We start from the raw sequence: 20,096 nt of genomic DNA, 5'->3' as shown, positions 1-20,096 counted from the left end.
GTCCTTATTGTTAAGTAGGATTTCATGTTACCAGGTCTCCAGTTGGATTAACGTTTCACTTACAGAAGGACATCTAGGCTTTGGGTGCAATTATCAGTAAATCTACTGGAAACACTGTTGGATGGACTCTTTCTTACCCTCCCTCTCCACCCCCCTCTTTTGAGTTGTGCTGTGTTGTTGGCACATGCTGTACAGGCACTCTATCAACTGAACTATAACCACTGAGGGACCTCCTAATCCCTTATCAGGGCCTCTCTATGTAACCTAGGGTAACCTGGAACTTGCCATACTACTGCATCAGCCTTGTGATTATAGGCATACGGCCTCACACTCAGTTCTTTTTCTTTACAGATCCTGTGTGCCAGGCTTTGTTGGCATTTATCATCTTGTCCACATTGTCAGACTCATGGGTGGACCTACCTTTCTGTTGCTCTAATAGGATCTTAGTGAGGTTGTATACAGAAGGAGGACAAAGTGTTCCTACCTGTCACTAATTATCAGACATCCCACAGGGAACTTTATAGCCTCTTGGTTTCTATTGTTTTCTCAAGATCTATGAATTTCTGAGCTGGAATCCACGTTTAGTATAACCAGATAGTATAAAGGTAATTAATAGGAATAATGTAGGTGCTAGTAAAAGGTGTAGTTTGGTTTGTTTCTAATTGAGGGGGAAAAAAAAGTCTGTGGATAGTTGTGGGTTCTCCGTCCCTGTCCCTACCTTCAATTGTCTTTGCAGGGTCTCATGTAGCCCAGGCTCTCTTGTTTTTTTTTTTTTCCGAGACATGTTCTCAGTGTAACAGCTCTGATTGTTCTGGAACTTGCTTTGTAGACCAGGCTGGACTTCATTGAACTCACAGAGATCCACCTGTCTTTGCGTCCCAAGTGCTGGGATTAAAGGTGTGTGCCACTACTGCAGGGTCTCACTATGTTTCTCCTTGAACTCCTAATCCCCCTGCCTCTGCTCCTTATTGTTGAGCCTTTTCCTGTCTTAGAATATTTCATCAGTGTTTATTTCAAATATTTTAGAGGGTTTTGGTTTAACTTGTTTTCTAGAAATAATGGAACCTGTTAAAGATATCCCTTCATTAGATAGAGTGAAAGTCTTTAGGCTCTGTAAGACCTGCATTCTGTTTCCTGATTAAGACTAACCACTTTAACCTAATGTCCAGTTTGGGTCTGGTTTCCTCAGATGACTGACCGATAGTGGCATTGGTTGGTCACAGCTTTGGTTGTCAGAACTTGGTAGTGGTTTTAGAAATATCCTGGGGGTGAGACCAGAGATGTGGCTCAAAATGCTTTAGTGTTCAGGCTCTGGGCCAAATGTTAGTGGTCCCATGTTTAAGAAGCATGAAGACACCCCTGAGTTTATTTCAGAATTCTAGCAGTAGATGATCTTGTTTACTGAGTTCCTGGTGTAGACATTTCACTTACACTCTGTGTTGAGCTATCATTGCTTTTATAGGACAACTGGAAAATTATGTGATATACTCGATACTTTTTATTAAAATAGGGCATGTGCTGACTGGAAGCTCCTTTACTCACATGAGTATTTTTTTCTTTTAAACTTGAAAAACTTTTAAATGTGTATAGGTATTTTACCTCCATTTATGTATGTGTGTCATATGACCCGTACCTTTAGACTCTAGAAGAGGGTGTCATCACCTCTGGAACTGGATGGAGTTAAGGTAGTTTGTGAGCCACTATGTGGTTGTTGGAAGTACTCTTCCTTCAGCTTATTCACACTTGTTTTTGATAGCCTTAAGGTCTTGTTCAGTAGCTTTGAAAAGCCCTATAGAGATTTTTAAGGACAGAACAAGAAAGCTGCATGCATCTTAGTGTAGGGAAACCATGCTGTATGAGTTGAGGATTCTGCTTGAGGACAGTATGCTTGTTCTCAGAGCCTCTCCTGCCTTGGGACTTTGTTGTACTGATTCAGCATTTCTGATATGTTTGGAGTACCACCTTTGATTGGGATCATGGTTTATGGGTAGATGAGTTTTGTATGTATTTTTTTCTGTTTTGTGTTTTTCCTGCAGATCTCAAAGCTTTCCAATGAGATTATGTGATTTTTGTAGCATCATTTTTTCATGCTGCTTCATTATGATCTTTACTTTTTAAAAAAGATTCATTCATTCATTCATTCATTCATTCATTCATTCATTCATTCATTCAATGCAGTATTCTGCCTGCTGCATGCCCACAGGCCAGACGAGGGCACCAGATCTCATTATAGATGGTTGTGAGCCACCATGTGGTTGCTGGGAATCAAACTCAGGACCTATGGAAGAGCAGTCAGTGCTCTTAACCTCTGAGCCATCTCTCCAGCTCTAATCTTTACTTTTTAAAAACACTAAGTGGAAATGAAAATTACCTCACTATTTTCCTATACTTTTATGTATAAAACTTTATGTTTCTTAAATTTGAAATTACCTTTAAAAAGAATCATATTGGTAGTCTCACTGTATTCACAACACATGGCTACAGTGCTTACCTACTTTACTTGGTTTCTTATATACAGAAAGCCTGAGCCCTTGGTCATCTGTTTTTAAAAGTGACTTTGCAAAGCTGGATACAGTATTATTCACTGTCTTTGCTTGATATTAGACTTTGATTTTTCCTTTATATTTAATACATTTTGATATAAAATCATTTGCTGAATTCTCTTTTTACCTTTAATTAAAGTCCTAGTTGTAAATTACAGAAATAGACTATTTTAGTTCAATTACAAAACGGAATTAAGGGTGGAGGGACCTAAAGCTGCTGCTTTAGGTTGTCCCCCTCCCTTCCTCTCTGTGTTGTCAGGAGGGAGAAGAAGGTACCAGTGCTGTCCACTGAGGTAGTACTCTAAGCTGCGGAGACTGCTGCTGTGACGGTTGTGTGCATACTTAGCCCCACCAGCTCTGCTGTGCCACTGCTGTGAGGGTTCTGGGCTTTCTTCCCATATACCACAGGAACCCTTGTGTGGAATCTTGTAATATTTTGCTTCTTTTTGGACTCTTACTAGACACAAAGTAAATTCAACATAATAAATTTCATGTGGATTTGAACAATACAGCTATAGGTAGCCCACTGCTTCCACAGATTTATTTTTTTAATTAATAAAAAACAGAATTTCTCGCCGGGCGGTGGTGGCGCACGCCTTTAATCCCAGCACTCGGGAGGCAGAGCCAGGCGGATCTCTGTGAGTTCGAGGCCAGCCTGGGCTACCAAGTGAGTCCCAGGAAAGGCGCAAAGCTACACAGAGAAACCCTGTCTCGAAAAGAAAAAAAAAAAAAAACAGAATTTCTCAAAGTCCAGAAAGCTAGGAAATCTAAAATCAGGGTCCTGGCAAATTCATTGTCTGGGATTTATAGTCTTTGTAATTAATCCATTGAATTGAAATACTCAGAAGAAAAATTGCACACATACAAACTTTTTATTGTCATGATAGCCTAAACAATATTATATAATAGTTGTTTATGTGATATTCATAGTTTTTAATTTTTTAAGTGTTTGAGGAAGGCTGTTCCTAGTTTACTTTGCAAATTCTTTATTTTATATAAGGGACAGGAACATTCCAGAGTTTGTCTCTACTATGAGATCCTGGAATCAATCTCCCACAGATTCCTAAGGATGGCAGTATTCAGTACATTCCTTTGAGACCTGTTCTTTTGCTCATTGTTAAGATCTTTGAGATTCAAGTCAGGCGGTGGTGGCGCACGCCTTTAATCCCAGCACTCGGGAGGCAGAGGCAGGCGGATATCTGTGAGTTCGAGGCCAGCCTGGTTTCCAAAGCGAGTTTCAGGAAAGGCACAAAGCTACACAGAGAAACCCTGTCTCGAAAAGCCACCAAAAAAAAAAAAAAAAAAAAATCTTTGAGATTCAGTAATGTTGATACGTATGTTTTTAGTTCAATAGTTATTTAATAGGAGTTGGTGCTAGATAAATGGCTCAGTAGTTAGGAATGCTTGCAGAGGATCCATGTAGTTCTTAGCACCCACATGATGATTGGATCACAGTCATTTGTAACTCTGGTTCCAAGAGATTGATTGGATGCCCCTCTGCTCTTCAGAGGCACCAAGCATATACATGGTGCATACACATATTATGAAGGCAAAACACTCATATACATAAAAATTAATAAATAATTTTTTTAAATGTAGAGGGAACATGTATTTTATGTGGAATGACCTAGGACGTGGCAATGGCTGCTGGGTTTGGGCTTCCCTGTAACTTCTTCCAGGATAATTTTCCTTGTGAGTGTCTTTATTGAGCCACTTGGCATACCACCATTGGTTTACCTTATAGAGGACACATCTGCATTCACACCCCAAAACATCCCAACCACAATCCCATATAAGGTATTCGGGCACTCAAGGTTTTTCCTTTTTTTACCCCCTAGTTGTGTTGGGAAGAACACCAAATTCCATGGGTTGTTGGACTTGCCCCCCTTCCTGCCTTCTTTCTCTTTCTGCATATGGGTGTCTTGTCTGCATGTATGTTTGTACACCATGTGCATGCCTTGACTACAGAGGCCAGAAAAGGGTGTCAGACTCCATGGAACTAGAGTTGTGGACAGTGAGCTACCATGTGGATGCTAGGGATCAAACTCATCCCTGGAAGAGTAACTAGTGCTCTTTACACCTGATCCAGCTCCTAGAGTCACCATTTCTGAATTATTTCTAAGGAAGGGCCTCGTGTAGTCCATGTGAGTCTTGAGTTTACCATGTAGCCAAGGATGACCTTGAACTCTTGATTCTCTTGGCTCTGTCTCCCAAGTACTGGAGCTGTAGTACCTGATTCTTGAATTACATTTTGTTTATTTGAAAATGGACTCCTCTCTAGATAATGAGTATGAAAGTAGATTAAGGATGTGAATCATGAGTGAAGGCAATGGAGTGTTCTATGCTGACTTGGCTGATCGCTAATCAGTGAATGACCAGGAATATTCTGTACTGGACCTCAAGCGTAGTCCTAGAGAGAGGCAGGGTTGGTGTGGGGACAAAGAGCAGTGGAGGGAAGGAGGTGGGGGTTTGATAATACTGTAGAGGTTTTAACAAGAATTTCCTAGAGGACACAAAAATGTAAGACTTTGAATAAAGATTTGATAATTAGGTTGTTATCTGAAGATGAAGCAAGCCTGGTTTTGAGTCCTTTCCTGGGGAGAGAAGGAAGACAAACCAACCCAGGCCATCAGATAATTATGGTGGTTTCTTTCCCTCACCCTGTCATGTGGGACCTTGCTTTTTAGTGTTGAGAGTTAACACTTGCTGTAAAGCAAACCATCACATGTGAGCACATTATAACTCCAGACCACCTAAAGCTAGCTGTACCTTCGTAACATCTTACTTGTTATATTATAGTTGGTCCAGGTAGAAAGACACTAGAACTGTAAAAGGAGCTAAGAAGAGATTAGGCCGGGTGGTGGCGGCGGTGGCGGTGGCGGTGGCGGTGGCGCACGCCTTTAATCCCAGTACTTGGGAGATAGAGTCAGTCAGATCTCTGTGAGTTCCAGGCCAGCCTGGGCTACCAAGTGAGTTCCAGGAAAGGCGCAAAGCTACGCAGAGAAACCCTGTCTCCAAAAACTTAAAGAAAAAAAAAAAGATTAGTGTTGACTTAATCTGCTCTTCTTGTCTCCTTTCAGAACACACTGCCCTGCTGGAGCTCATACCCAGTCCTGAGCAACACTGATTTTTTGCCATGGAATCTGTGAGTATTACTTCTTACATTTGCGCTTGGGCCTCATGGAGTTTGTTTCTTATGAGGGTGATTTTGTTGAAAAAAATATTAGGTTGATGGTCTTGTCTACAAAATAAACTTGTTTCTTCCATCATCTCGAAATAGTTTGTAACCCAGCAGTTGCTGTGTTTGCTTAGTATTAGGTGCATGTTGTATCAACTGTTACTGTGGAGAATAGCTTTGGAAATGATCAGGACAGATCCGGGGCTTGTGACCTGGCATCCTGTGCTTTTGGTTTGAGAGCTGTTACAGGGGAGAGCTGTAGCTTTCATGTTTTTTTCTGGCTTGAGGCCAGGGATGTGTGGTCAGGTGGGAGGAATATCTTTGGCTGATATGTCCCAAACCTCCTGAGAGTGACTGGCATGTGTCTGAGAATATGGACATTTGTCTCTATAACAGTCCATTTGGCCTTGAGTTTAACCATGGGATAAAAGTTTCTCCTGAAGAGACACATTGTGGCTGGCATATTGTTTCTCTTCTCTAATGGTAGAATTGATAATTGGCAGGAAAAATTCTTGGCATATTTTAGGTTTTCATATCTTTCCCAGCTATTAATGTTTTCAAGCAAGTAGCCCCCAGATCTTATCTTTTTTGTTATTTTAGCAGACCTCTCTCTTTTATCTTGGTCACCGTTGAGTTTGGCCCCTTTGAAATGGATCTTACTGGTCTTTCTTTCCCTTTAATTTTTTGAATGAAAAGAAACTATGTGAGCTGGAGAGATGGCTCATGGTTAAAAGCATTTGCCCCTCTTCTAGAGGACCTGGGTTTAGTTTTTAGAACCCACATGGCAACATACAGCCATCTATAACTCTAGTTCTGGGGGACCCAGCATCTTTTGGCTCCTGTGAATACCAGGTACACATGCAATGCCCTTATATACACACCTTTAAAGGCTGTACACACACCTTTACAAAGAAAGAGCTGGGTGTGGTGGCACAACCTTTTAATCCTAGCACCAAGGAAGCGGGGCGCGGTGTGTGGGGGTGTCTCTGAGTTTGAGGCTAGCCTGATTTTCATAGTGAGTTCCAGGACAGCCAGAATGAAACTATGTCTTGAAAAAAAAACAGAGGGGAAGGAGGGAGGGAGAGGTTAAAAAGGAAAGGAAACTGGCTGCAAGCCTTCAGCTATTACAGAGTGTACAGAGTGTTAGCAATAGGTAGAAGCTAGCCTGGCAGTGGGAGTGTCTCTCCTCCGACCCCCAAGAAATTTTCTAGGCTTGGAGGTGGATCCAGCTTGTCAACTGCAGTGGGTCACTGTTCAAATTGAAAAGAAAAAAAAAAAAGACAATAGTTAATAGGGAAGCCAGCCACACACGCCTGGAATTGGAGCTATATTTGTGGATCTTAATGAGTAAAAAGCAAAAGCAAATCGCTACTATTTTTTTTTGTGAAAATTGATTGTTAATATTTCACAATTCTCAGGATGTATTTCTCTAACTAGAATAAAATCATATTAGGATCTTTAGTCAACAGAATGTAAATGTAGGCATTCCCTACTTGCTCTGGGATCTGGTAGATAGAGTTAATTTGAAGAATTTTTAAAAAATATTTATTTAATGTGGATGTTTTGCTTACATGTTTGTCCGTGTATCACTTTGCATGCTTGGTTCTCAAGGAGGTCACAAGTGGATATTAGATCTCCTGGAACTAGAGTTACACAATTGTGAGCTATATATAGGTGCCAGGAATTGAACCCAGGTCTTCTGCAAGAAGAAGTGCTCTTAACTGCTGAGCCATTTCTCCAGCTCTGAAGAAGGTTTTACAGGACATCAGCCATTGTTGTGTTCCGCTGTGCCCCTCACCCCCAAAAGGGTCTGTGTAACAGCCCTAGCTCTGTTGGAACTCTCTTTGCAGACCAGGTTGGCCCCTGAACTCACAGATTCGCCTGGCTTTGCTTGACTCCCTCAGTGCTGGGACTAAAGGCGTGCACAGCCACTGCCTGGCTACTGCTGTTGTTTTTAAAGAGTCTTGATAATGTAGCTCAGATTGGCCTCCAGTTCATAATTGTCCTTCTTTAGAAGCTCCTTTTCTGTGATTATAGGCATGAACTACAACACCCAGCAATACTTTGGTTTCTGAAAGTGGTATGGCATGTTATAATAATAAAGGCAGTGTTATTTATATGAAAGAAACTTTAGATTTCATTTGTGTGTGTGTGCACATCACTTATTATTTTACTTTGTGTATGAGTGTTTGGCCTGTATGTATGCCTGTGCATCGTGTGTGTGTGTGTGTGTGTGTGTGTGTGTGTTGCCTGCAGGGACTAGAAGAAGGTGTTGGATCCTCTGTAACTGGAGTTACATACAGTTGTCAGTTGCCATGTAGGTGCTAGAAATGTAACCTCCAGGTCCTCTGGAAGAGCAGCCATTTTCTTAATTGCTGAGCCATCTCTCTGGCCTCTCAAGTTTTATACTTTTAATTTAACATGTATATTCAAAATAGAAAAGTAGAAAAAGGAGGTTCAGAAATTGGAGGCCAACCTAGGCAACATAGTGGGGCTCTGTCAAGATAAATAAACAAATCCGAGGCTAGTACCATAGCCAGTGATAAAGGAGGAGAGTTTCACATGTGTGAAGTCTTTAGTTAACCACCTCCAACTTACAAACTGGGTGTCACATATTGCCCAGGCTATCTCTGAACTTCTAGGCTCAAGAGATCCTCCCACTTTAAACTAATAGGCTAGGACCACAGATACAAATCATTGTACTCAGCAAAATTAACCATTGTTTTATTTGCTATAGTGTTAATATGTCATATGAAAGAATGCGGCATGCTTTCTGTCTTAGTATCCTTGAGAAAGTACAGTCTATGAGCAAGCCACATGTACTTGCTAATGCACAGTTCTCCATACTCAAGAACAGCAGATAGATACTTTGCGTGGCTAAGTTCTAGCTGCATTAGAGGTACCTGCTAGAGTAGCATGGCTGGAGGTAGGGAACCAGGAACACTGTCTCAGAGAACCTTACACTTTACCTAGGGTGACTAGGAGTGTAAGTGTAGCAGAACTTGTGGTACATTAAAGCACACTTCATTTCATGAAATAATATGCGTATCAGGGCTGTAAATTAAGAGCATTGGCTACTCTTCTAGATGTCTCAATTATCTGTAACTCCATTTCCAGGGCATCTGATACCTTCCCTGGCCTTGAACTAAGTGCACACACAAAAGTGGTACACAGACATTCATGCAAACAACACACTCATACACATAAAATAAATATTAAAAACGGGCATATCTAATTATACCAGTATTTACTGAGTTTTATTTGTTTATTTTATCATAGTATTTCTTTCTGTAGCCTGTGCTGGCCTTGAACTTGTGGCAGTCATCTGTCATCTGTCTCAGCCTCCTTAATGCTACAATTATAGGCATGCTGTCTTCTTTACCTAGTAATTTATCAGTTTGACTGCTAAATAAAAGAGTGAGTTTTCTAGCTGTTTATGTGGCTACCATCTTACTGTGGGATTAGGATGAGGATCATAGGAAGTACACTGGGAAAGGCTGTTCAGTATTCTCAGGCTTCCTGAATGTCATTCCTGTTCACTATCTATAGAGCCCTGATAGTGTCATTTCTTACTAGTATTTTCCTGTCATTTCTCCCCTCCCCCCCTTTTTTAAAGAGAGTTTCTATGTAGCCCTGGCTGTCCTGAAACTCACTCTGTAGACCAGGCTGACTCTGAACTCAAGAGATCCATCTGCCTATGCTTCCTGAGTGCTGGGATTAAAGGGCATGTGCCTTCCCTGCCTGGCATTCCTGTCATCTCTTAACCTTTGTCTTCAGTGTTGGAATTTATAATCTCTTCTTAGCCTCTGTATTAGTTACTTTTCTTTAAGAAAATTATGGAAGAGAATGTTTATTTTGGCTTTCAGTTTCAGAGGGATAAGAATCATAGTTGTGGAGAGTCATGGCAAGCATGGTGCCAAAGCAGCAAGCTGAGAGATTATATCTTAAACTTTAGTGGAATCAGAAGTAGAATGAAGCTATGAACTCTCAAACTTGTCCCCAGTGATACAGTTTCTCCAATAAGCACCTCTCCAAACACTAACTGGGGTCCAAGTGTTCAAAGACTGGAGATTTTGAGGGATCATTTCCCATTCAGACTATGAGAGCTTCTCTTAGTCTGCACTACTTTAAGTACCTTACCTTTTCTCTGATGTTCTCTTCCTTTTGCCTTTAGGAGGGAGACACCGCCTTTTTAGATAAAGCCTGTGCCTGGATACTATCTATGTCCTGTACTATGGTTGAATGTCAGCTCAAAGGACACCTGGGCTTCTTTTCTCTAAAGGAGTGTTTGGTTTCCCTTTATCCAGTCAGATGCTGGCCACTGAATTTTAGTGTACTCTGGCCACTTGTGCTGTCCTTTCTGCAGTCTGCTTCCTGTCCCTTATATCAGAAGAACCATTTTGTCTTCCTGTTGTTTGTGTGTACTAAATGAAGGTGGTTTCCACATAGACAGTAATGTACTTTTATTGGGCCAGTAACTTCTTCAGCCTCTGGATATAGGATCCAGAGCATACATGCAGGGTTATAGTATCTCTCTTTTTATAGCAGGTGTTAAGAGCAAGTAGTGTTCAAGCCTGTGCCCTTTCTGCAAGTATGCCTGGGAGAAATGTCTGTGCTGTGATTGAGCGGTTGGCACAAGGTGTGCCTGTTCTAGAAATGGTTACACATGTGTATAACTCAGAGTTAAAGGACTTTCGCCTGGGAAGTAAATGCACTGTGTTTTTACAATTAAGAAACAAGGCAGGGCACACACAGACTTAGGATTGTGATGTGTTCTGGCTGGAGTATTGTTAGAAGTCAGATGGAATTCTCTGTAACGCATCTGTTACATCAAGGAGCTCTTAGAGGAAACCATATTGTAGGTTTGGGTGTAAGGACAATCTCTCTGGGTGAATCTTTCTTTGCTAAGTAACTCTAGCATGGTCTGGGGCAAGATGAGATGGTTAACTTGCACAGCACCATTTAACAAGTGTATGGTGCTTATTTTGCTTTCTTTTTGTTGTTAAGTAGGACACTTGTTATAAGCCAATGAAAGTCTCTTGAGAACATAGATTCTGGGGGGAAGAATTCAATCAAGCTCATTCAGAAATAACCAGTAAACGATAAAGTGTTTGTGCTCCACCCTCTTGCTTATCATGTGATGTTGCATCTGAGCTGTGACTGTGATTCTAGGCCATATATTTCACCTTACTGCTAGGGCAGGGTATGGAAGGGAGAACCCATCAAGCACTTCCTTTCAGAAATTGTGTGTATGTATAGAGATCGAACCTAAGGGTCTTACTAATGTTACATAAGCACTCTACCACTAAGCTACATATCCAGACTGTAGATGAAATTCTAAACGGTCTTAGTAAATAAGAAACACAGAGCCAAATACAGAGTTAAAGCCTAAGAGATCAGAGCAAGAGCCATGACTCCCTTTAGCTTACCATTCACTGCCCCGCTGAGAGAGAGAGAGAGAGAGAGAGAGAGAGAGAGAGAGAGAGAGAGAGAGAGAGAGAGAGAGAGAGAGAGAGAGAGAGAGAGCGCGAGAGAGAGAGCGCGACCTTCTCCGGTGTGACCTATCTTTTTATTGCCTTTCTGTTCTGCCTTCTCATTGGCTCTAAACCCAACCACATGACTTCCTTGTCAATGCCTGCCTATACAGACCTCCAGGGCTCTATGGTACTGGGATTAAAAGTTCAGGTCACCTTGCTTGGCTGTGTCCTTGACCATACAGAGACTCTGCCTGCCATGTGTTCGGATTAAAGGCGTATGCTACCGCTGCTGGACTTCTGCTTAATGGATATGACCTCTGATCTCCAGGCAACTTTATTTATTAACATACAAATAAAATCACATTTCAGCACAAATAAAATATCACCATACCAGACCTTCTTGAATTTTAAATAAAAACATAGTTTAAAGTAGTTTGTGGTTCTGTTGTTAAAGATAGGTGCTCTCGTATTCCTCATTCTAGAAATCAGCAGTGTAATTGTGATAATTTCATGTTTGTAGTACTTTGAAAACCTAAGTGAAACTTGAGTGTATGATATTTAATGTTCAGAAGGTAGATACAGGTAAGCTGATGTGTAGTTGGACTTTCCTTTGGGCCACCAGCTCACAAATAATGACACGGAGACTTATTAATTATGAAAGCTTAGCCATTGGCTTAGGTTTGTCCCAGTAGCTATTATAACTTCAATCAATGCATATTTTTATTAATCTCCATTCTACCACGTGGTTTTTGCCTCTCTCCCATTCTGTGTGTCCAACACATTCTGCATCTCTAATATGTCTCATGCATCTTGATTATCTTTCCTCCTCTTTCTGCCCAGAAGTCCTGCCTATCACTCACGCCTAAATATTGGCCATTTAGCTTTTTATTACACCAATCACAGCAACACACCTTCATAAAGTTAGAAACATCTTGCAACATTTCCCCCTTTTTGTGTAAATAAAAAGGAATGGTTTTAACGCTAACATAGTAAGACTATATATAATAAGAACAATTACCAAGTAAGGATTACACCCACAATGTCCAGTTCATTTGTATTTAGCATATTTGAGAAAATACTCTATCCTATCTTAGTGAGTCCAGAGTTTTATATCTAAACTACTTTCTATTATAACTTGTATTACCAGCACCAAAGTATCCTTGTAGGCTTTAAAACAGTATATAATATCTAGTCTTTAACCCCCATCAAAGACCTGAGAAGGATTTAATATTACCTGAGTAAACAGGAAATGTAAAGCAAATGATGTTCAAAACTATAGAAATGACAGAAACAGCTGGCTTCCTGGACAGTTACCTGAGGTTCCTCTGTAATGTTGGGGTATCCATCTTCAGCCTACAGGCCTAGAATATCTGATGGACTTTTCTGTGAAGCAGGAATTTGCCTGCCTACCTTGTCTTGGCAAAGTTCAGTAGCTACTTTCTTTTGTGTCCTGCTTGTCTATGTTGGACAGTGTCCTGTCAGCAGTTGAGGCAAGGGCAGTTTCTTTGTCCAGTGGCTAACTTTGCCACAATGAAAGCAAACTCCATATGGAGGTCTTTTGATAGCCATCATCCTTTTTTGAAGTAAATTGGTACTGTCATGAACAGACATGTCTCACTGTCATGAAAAGCCTTATGTTGTGAAAACATTTTAAATGCCATATTCTGTAGGTCTTTGGTTTTGTTTGTTTATTTGTTGTTGTTGTTTTTCTCTCGAGACAGGGTTTCTCTGTGTAACAGTCCTAGCTGTCCTAGAACTCGCTTTGTAGACCAGGCTGGCCTCAAACTCACAAAGATCCGCCTGCCTCTGCCTCCCAAGTGCTGGAATTAAAGGCGTGCACCACCACCACCCAGCTTCTGTAGGTCTTTGAAGTGTTTGAAGAAAATGTTTATTTAATATATAGCTCTGTTTGATCTTGAAAACATACCTAATGTGACTGTAAGTTTAATTATCATAGATGACTAACTATTAACCTGTCTTTCTTTATTATCCTAAATAGCTTCCTAAGACTAAAACTTTACATTTTTAAATGAGCTGCATAGGTACAATATCTTAAACAAGAGTAGAAACATATATCTAGTATAACAAAAATAACCTTAAATTTGTATCAGTATATAAAAATCAATACCAGTGTAAAATATTTGAGACTAGTGGTTGTTTTTTTAGTTTGAAATAGATTCAATAATCTATCCTTTTATCCTGTCATTTCTATATCTCCCCTTTTTCTTTTCAGAAAGGGATCATTGAATCTAACCTCCCTTGCTTAGTTTCTTCCCTTACCATAACCAGTAACGATTTGCAACCAACTTCCCTAAATGATGACAAATATCCATAAACCATCAAATGACCCAAAACCATCTACCCCACCTCTTGGGAACGTTAGCATTGTGTTCTTAAAACTACTTCCTGATGTCTGGGGGCAACTACAGCATCTTTAGGGGACTCTGAGAAAATTGAGATAATGGTCAGGTCCTGGAAGAGCTAGGTGTTGCTTAGTCTCAGTGTGATGGAAAAGTGGAAGGCTTATTTGAAGTTCTGCTGAACCATCTCAGCTAGCAACTTTGAAGTTATTCTAGATGCAGAATTTTGAGTGAACTGCAACAAACATTTTGAGAGGCTGAATCACCTGGGTTGCTTGTCTTTATTGGTATCTGGTCCTTTTTTTCCTGAAAACACATAGACTTTTTGTTTTTCGAGACAGGGTTTCTCTGCATAGCTTTGGTGCCTTTCCTGGAATTCACTCTGTAGCCCAGGCTGGCCTTGAACTCACAGAGATCTGCCTGGTTTTGCCTCCCGAGTGCTAGAATTAAAGGCATGTGCCACTACTGCCTGGCAACACATAAACTTTTAAAGGTAACATATATATCTATATTAACACAAATATGGAATGTGAAGTGTACACAAGTCAGTTAAAATGTTTTTGTTTGGTTTTATGTTTGAGTAGGTAAAAGGTATCTGTTAAATTTATAAGTTTGTTGGGCCTATATAACCAAATCTCTCTCTGTGCCATATGAAAGGATGGCATGTAATAGTAAGTCATGAGGACTCTGTAGCCAATAAGATTTATTATGTCTCATCCATTCTCCGACCTGTTCCCATAGTAGAGGGATCAGCTTTTACATCACCTGTCCTGTAGTCTTTCTTGATTTTTCTTCATGTCTGTAGCCAACATTATCAGGAAGTCTCTTCCAATCAGATATGATCTTCATTAATTTTGAAGAGAACCATAACTTTTTGTTTCCAGTGGAAACAAAGACATAACACACTCTCCCAGTGCAAGTGTTTCCAAGACATCTCTAAACTATATAGGCTGGTTTAATTAAGCAGGCCATTTCATGATCCATTGTTTCTCAACAGGTTTTGTTTGCTGATCAGCATTCAAAAAATTCAAAGTCAGCAAAGCACCATACAGGATTCAGATGCCCTGTGTATTTCCCATCTTTACATGGCTTTTTTAAAAAAAGTGTTACTTTACTCTCTCTTTAAAGACTTTATTATTCTTAAACTTTTTTCCATGACTGTCTCTCTTTAAAGACATTATTTTTAAACTGTTATTTTCTATGACTGTCTATACTCATTTTTTTTTTTTACTGTTTACTGTTTTTATGTTTAAAGGTTTTCTTGGTTTGAGCCCCTTCCTGCCTGTACCTGTCTCTGACCTTGTGAGCCAAGCCTTAAACCCGCTGTGCGGCTCAGCGCATGGTTCCAGCTGACTCAAGCCTGCAGGCAGCTGTCAGAGCTTTATCTGTATGCTGCAGCCTGCCTGAGATGCAGGACAAGGAAGCAGTGTTTGGCTTTGGGTTTATGTGTTTGGATTTTTTTTTTTTTTAAACTAAGTATGAAAGCTTGATCATTATTTTAGGCTTGTTCCACTAGCTCTTACAACTTAAACTAACCTGCTTCTACTAATCTTAAATTTTACTATGTGGCTTTTTACATTTCTTTAATTCTGTATGTTTGACTCCTTCCATGTCTTGATGGCATCTCCTGCTCGCCTTGATTATATCCCTCCTCCTCTTCTCTGCCAGGAAGTCCTTTCTATCTGTTCTGTCTAGCTATTGGTCATTTAATACACATTGTAAAAATATTCTGCAACACTGATGGCTGCACCTGACTGTGGATATGGTTGGTTCTTCAGACTAGGCGCCTGTGCTTTGCTTACTGTGTATATGTTTTGTTGAAAACAGTATGCTATAGTAGTAAATGATGGGAAATGTTCAGAATTTGTTGTTGGCTTCCGGAGCAAGGAAGGGAAGAGAGATCTGAAAGGTCCTAGTGTCTGCCAGATAAAAGTTGGCAACTTACTACATTGCAGCCTTTTGTTCTAGACTCTATTGTAATGCCTCGTTTTCTGAGGGATACTAGAGCTTCAAAATAACAGTGTCTGTTAATCTTTTAAAAGCATAGGAAGCCCGGTGGATGTCTAGATTTTATTATTTTTTCTTAGTATATGGATGTTTTACCTGCATGTATGTCTGTATACCACGTGTGTTTCTGGTACCTATAGAAGTTTAAAGATGGAATTGGATCTCCTGGAACTGGAGTTAGAGACAGTTGTGAGCCTCCATGTAGGTGCTGGGAATTAAACTCAGGTCCTCTGGAAAAGCAGCATGTGCTCTTAACTGATGAGCCATCTCTGTAGCTCCCAGTTTTCTTGATTTTACATGTTTTATGTGAAGGCATTGTATTTTGTATTAGGGGTTTCCTAGAGGTACAGCACTTACAGAATGAATCTGTCTGTCTGTCTGTCTGTCTACCTATCTACCTACCTGTCATCTGTCTCTTGAAAGGGAATTTATTAGTGGTTTATAGCCTGTGGTCCTGTTAGTTCATCAATGGCTGTCTAATGACAGGAAGTCCAAGAATCTAGTAGTTCTTCAGTTCTTCAGGCTGGATGTCTTAGCTGGTCTTCAGTATACACTGGAATCCTGATGAAGTAGCAGTGAAGGAACGAACTTCACAGTTAGAGTGAGGACAATCGGGGCGGTGGTGGCACACGCTTTTAATCCCAGCACTCAGGAGGCAGAGGCAGGCAGATCTCTGTGAGTTCGAGGCCAGCCTGGTCTACAGAGTGAGTTCCAGGACAGCCAAGGCTGTCACCCAGAGAAACCCTGTCTCAAAAAACAAAACAAGACAAAAAAAGAGTAAGGACAAGAGGTAAAGAGAGGAAGCTCCCTTCTTTCATGTCCCTTACATAGGCTGCCCCCACCAGGTATGCCCCAAATTAAAGGTGTATCTTCCCTTCTCAAAAGATCTGGATTAAAAGCGTGTCTTTCCATTTCAAATGGTCTAATTGATTTTTTTCCCCACAGGTGTACCTAGCTGCTTGTGTTTTAGTTTATTCCAAATGTAATCAAGTTGACAACCAAGAATAGCCATCACAAGTCTAGTCCTTGTCAACTTGCCACACAATTGTATCTCCTTATGCCATGCTTAATTTCCAAGTGAAAATTAATAAACAACCAGGTCGTGATTATGCCTAACATGATATAACTATACCTTATACATCCAAAACACATTATAAATTTTAGAATAGGTGGCAATGTCCTTTGAGGAACATTCTTTTAGTATCTCAAAACTGAAATATGATAACCACCAATATTCTCTTAATTGATGTTATATTACATGATAAATCAAAGAAAGAGAACACAAACACTTGTATAAATAATCTTTTTAAAATTTTATGTGCATTGGTGTCATAAATTTTGCTTGCATGTGTGTCTGTGTGAGGGTGTCGGATCCCCTGGAACTAGAGTTACAGATAGTTGTGAGCTGCCATGTGGGTGCTGGATATTGAACCTCAGTCCTCTGGAAGAGCAGCCACTACTATTAACCACTGAGCTATCTTTCCTGCCCTATTGTACAAACATGCTTAACACAATGTGATAGAAACACCCATGTCAGTTTTAATCCTCGTTTCTGCAACTGGTCACATGGTCTTATCTGGTCTTATATTTCCAACTACCTTCCTCTGCTACTCATTCTGTATTTCCTCCATCCTTAGCAAGCTCCTCAGTAGGTCTTGGCTCTTTTCTTGGAGGAGTAACCCATACCTTCATTTCTAAAGGGTCTATTCCCTTTGTCATCCTGCTTGGATTAGGTTGTTGCAGTTTCCCATTTACTTTAATCACCAAGAAGTGCCCCAAAGGATCTCTTGCACTGCAGATTTAATCTGTCTTACCTCCATTGTGGGGAAGCGATCCAGTTTCTCTTTGGCAATTTGGATCAGTCACCCCTCCTAACAATGTTATTCCTTTCTTAGCCTGTTGGCTTAAGGGCATCAGAAGCCAAAGTGCCCAGAGGGAAGCCTGAACTTCCAGTTCATCGGAATGTTTGCTGTGTCTCCTGGTAGTTACTCTCCCTCCTCTGGAGCCAAAAGTTCTTGGCCTGCAGAACAGCAGCAAAAAACTTTCCTAGTGGCTCACTGAGGGTGACATAGTCCTTCTACCTGTTGATTTTTGGACCCGTGAATCCTGGCTATGAGAGAATCTGTAGCATATATTGGTCACTGATTCAAAGCATATACTGCTTTCTAGAAAACTCTGTTTCAGCCCTTCATGGTGCTGCCGTTTATTGGCGCTGTAACTGTTTCCTCAAAATGCCATTCTGTCTTTCTATCAGGCAAGCTGCTTCAGGATGGTGGGGAACATGGAAGACTAGTGGATTCAATGGTTGTGGGCCCACTTTTATACCTTGCTTGTGAGGTGAGATCCTTGATCAGAAGCAACACGGTGTGGAATACTATAATGTTCGGTAAGACATTACATTAAGTCCATGGATGGTAGTTTTGGCATAAGCATTATGAACAGGAAAGGCAAATCTGTAACCAGAGTAAGAATCTACTCCAGTAAGGACAAAGCGTTGTCCTGTTCATGGAGTAAATGGTCCACTGTAGTCAACTTGCCGCCAGGTTGCTGGCTGGTCTCCCCGGGGAATGATGCCTTATCTAGCTGGTTCTTAGTGTTGGTCTCTGCTTTTGGGAGATCTGGCACTCAGCAGTAGTAGCTGTAGCCAGGTCAGACTTGGTGAGTGGAAGTCCATGTTACGAGTCCATGCATCCTCCATCTCTGCCACCATGGCCACTTTGTTCATGGGCCCATTGGGCAATGACAGGGATAACTGGGGAAAGAGGCTGACAGTCCAAGGAATATGTCATTCTATCTACTTGTCATCCTATTAGTGAAGTCACCTTTTGATGAACGTAGCATGGGACACAAAGTATCTTTATATCCTTTACCCATTTTTCTATCGACATACTTCTTCCCCAGATGTCTTTTTCAACCAATTTTCTAATTATGCTCTTTCCAAGTCCCTGATCATCAGCTAATCCATTGGCAACAACCCATGAATCAGTAATCAGTCACACATCTGACTATTTTCCTTCCAAACAAAATGTATGACTGTGTACTGTCTGGGTTCTGCCCACTGTAAAGATATTCCTTTAATGTTTTGCCTTTCAGGGGTGTTGTAGAAAGGGATTGTGATACTGCATCTGTCCATTTCTGGATGGTGCCTAAGTAACATGCAGAATCATCAGTAATTTAGGCCTTAATCTTTCTTACCTTCCTCAACCAATAATAGGGCACACATCCCAGGACTCTATAGGTGCATGCTTGGTAGCAGACAGCATTGTAACAGGAGTGGAAACCATAGGTTTTTGGGCAACTTCTTTATGTAACTTGCTTGTGCCTTCAAGTCCTGCTTGGGCCAGATGGCATATATACCACTTCCATTAAAAAATGGTTTGCTGCTATGTATGTCCTACTTTATGGCTTGGTGGGTCACATAATACTTTGCTCATGATGACCAGCTCATGTTACTTGATAACCTGGTGGTCCATTGTCAAATGTTCAGTTTGTAGTACAGCCCAATAGCAGCCCAAGAACTCTCTCTCTCAAAGGGAGAATAGTTGTCTGCAGATGATGGTAGAGCCTTGCTCCAACATTCCAAAGGTCTCTTCTTTGATTCACCTGTACGCCCGCCAAAGGCCCCAGACAGCATCTCTACCTGCCACTAACACCTCCAGTACCATCAGGTCTGGTGGATCATATGGTCCAAGTGGTAGAGGAACTTGGACAGCAGCCTAAATCTATTGAAGAGCTTTCTTCCGTTCCAGGCCCCACAGAAAGCTAGCAGCTTTCTGAATCACTTGGTATATGCGCTGGAATAACATGCCCACGTGAGGAATGTGTTGTCTCCAGAATCTAAATAGGCCCACTAAACATTGCTTCTTTCTTGGTGGTAGGGGGGCAAGGTACAGTAACTTATCCTTCACCTTAAAAGGAATATCTCTGCATGCCCCACACCACCTGACACCTATGAATTTTACTGAGGTAGAAAGCCTTTGAACTTTGGTTGGATATATTTTTTTCATCCTCTGATGCATGTATGTGTAACCAGTAAGTCCAAAGTGGTTGCTACTTCTGTTCACTTGGTCCAATCAGAATAATGCCAATATGATACTTTTGAAGAGACAGATGATCAAAATCCCTCAAACTAAGTTATGACACAGGGTTGGACAGTTAATATATCCTTGAGGGTCGGAGAGTTAATATATCCTTGAGGTAAAGCTGTAAATACTAATCCACTTGCCAACTGAAAACAAATCGCTTTCTGATGATCTTTATGCACAGCTGCATATATCATGTACCAGGAGAGGTGTTATTCTGCTCTACACTACACTACACCTGGTGTGGCAGCTGCAATTGGAGTCATTACTTGATCGAGTTTTTGATAGTTTACCGTTATTTCCCACAGTCCATCTGTCTTCTGCACTAGCCATATAAGAGAGTTAAAGAGAGATGTGGGAACATCCCACCCCCCTGTCTTTCAAGACTTTGATGGTGGCACTAATTTCTGCAGTCCCTCCAGGGATGTGACTATGTTTTTGATTATTTT

The 20,096-nt window shown here is 40.8% G+C and overlaps 1 protein-coding gene across 10 annotated transcripts in view; it reads left to right on the top strand.

The window, feature by feature from the left end:
• The window catches only part of Ankrd11 (ankyrin repeat domain containing 11), a 205,201-nt gene that overhangs the window by 79,355 nt on the left and 105,750 nt on the right, over positions 1-20,096 (top strand). For 7 of the 10 annotated variants that reach the window (XM_076572267.1, XM_076572271.1, XM_076572264.1 and 4 more), the window contains one exon: positions 5,624-5,688. The gene's annotated coding sequence lies outside the window, so the exon portion shown is untranslated. Of the gene's footprint in view, positions 1-5,623; positions 5,689-17,819; positions 17,952-20,096 lie in introns of those variants that run through there. The other 3 variants (XM_076572270.1, XM_076572268.1, XM_076572269.1) reach the window with 3 other exon arrangements.

This window comes from Peromyscus maniculatus, chromosome 5, assembly GCF_049852395.1.
Source record: "Peromyscus maniculatus bairdii isolate BWxNUB_F1_BW_parent chromosome 5, HU_Pman_BW_mat_3.1, whole genome shotgun sequence".
Classification (NCBI taxonomy): Eukaryota; Metazoa; Chordata; class Mammalia; order Rodentia; family Cricetidae; genus Peromyscus; species Peromyscus maniculatus.
The sequence above is the reverse complement of the archived record's forward strand: the minus strand, read 5'-3'. Positions and strand labels throughout refer to the sequence as shown.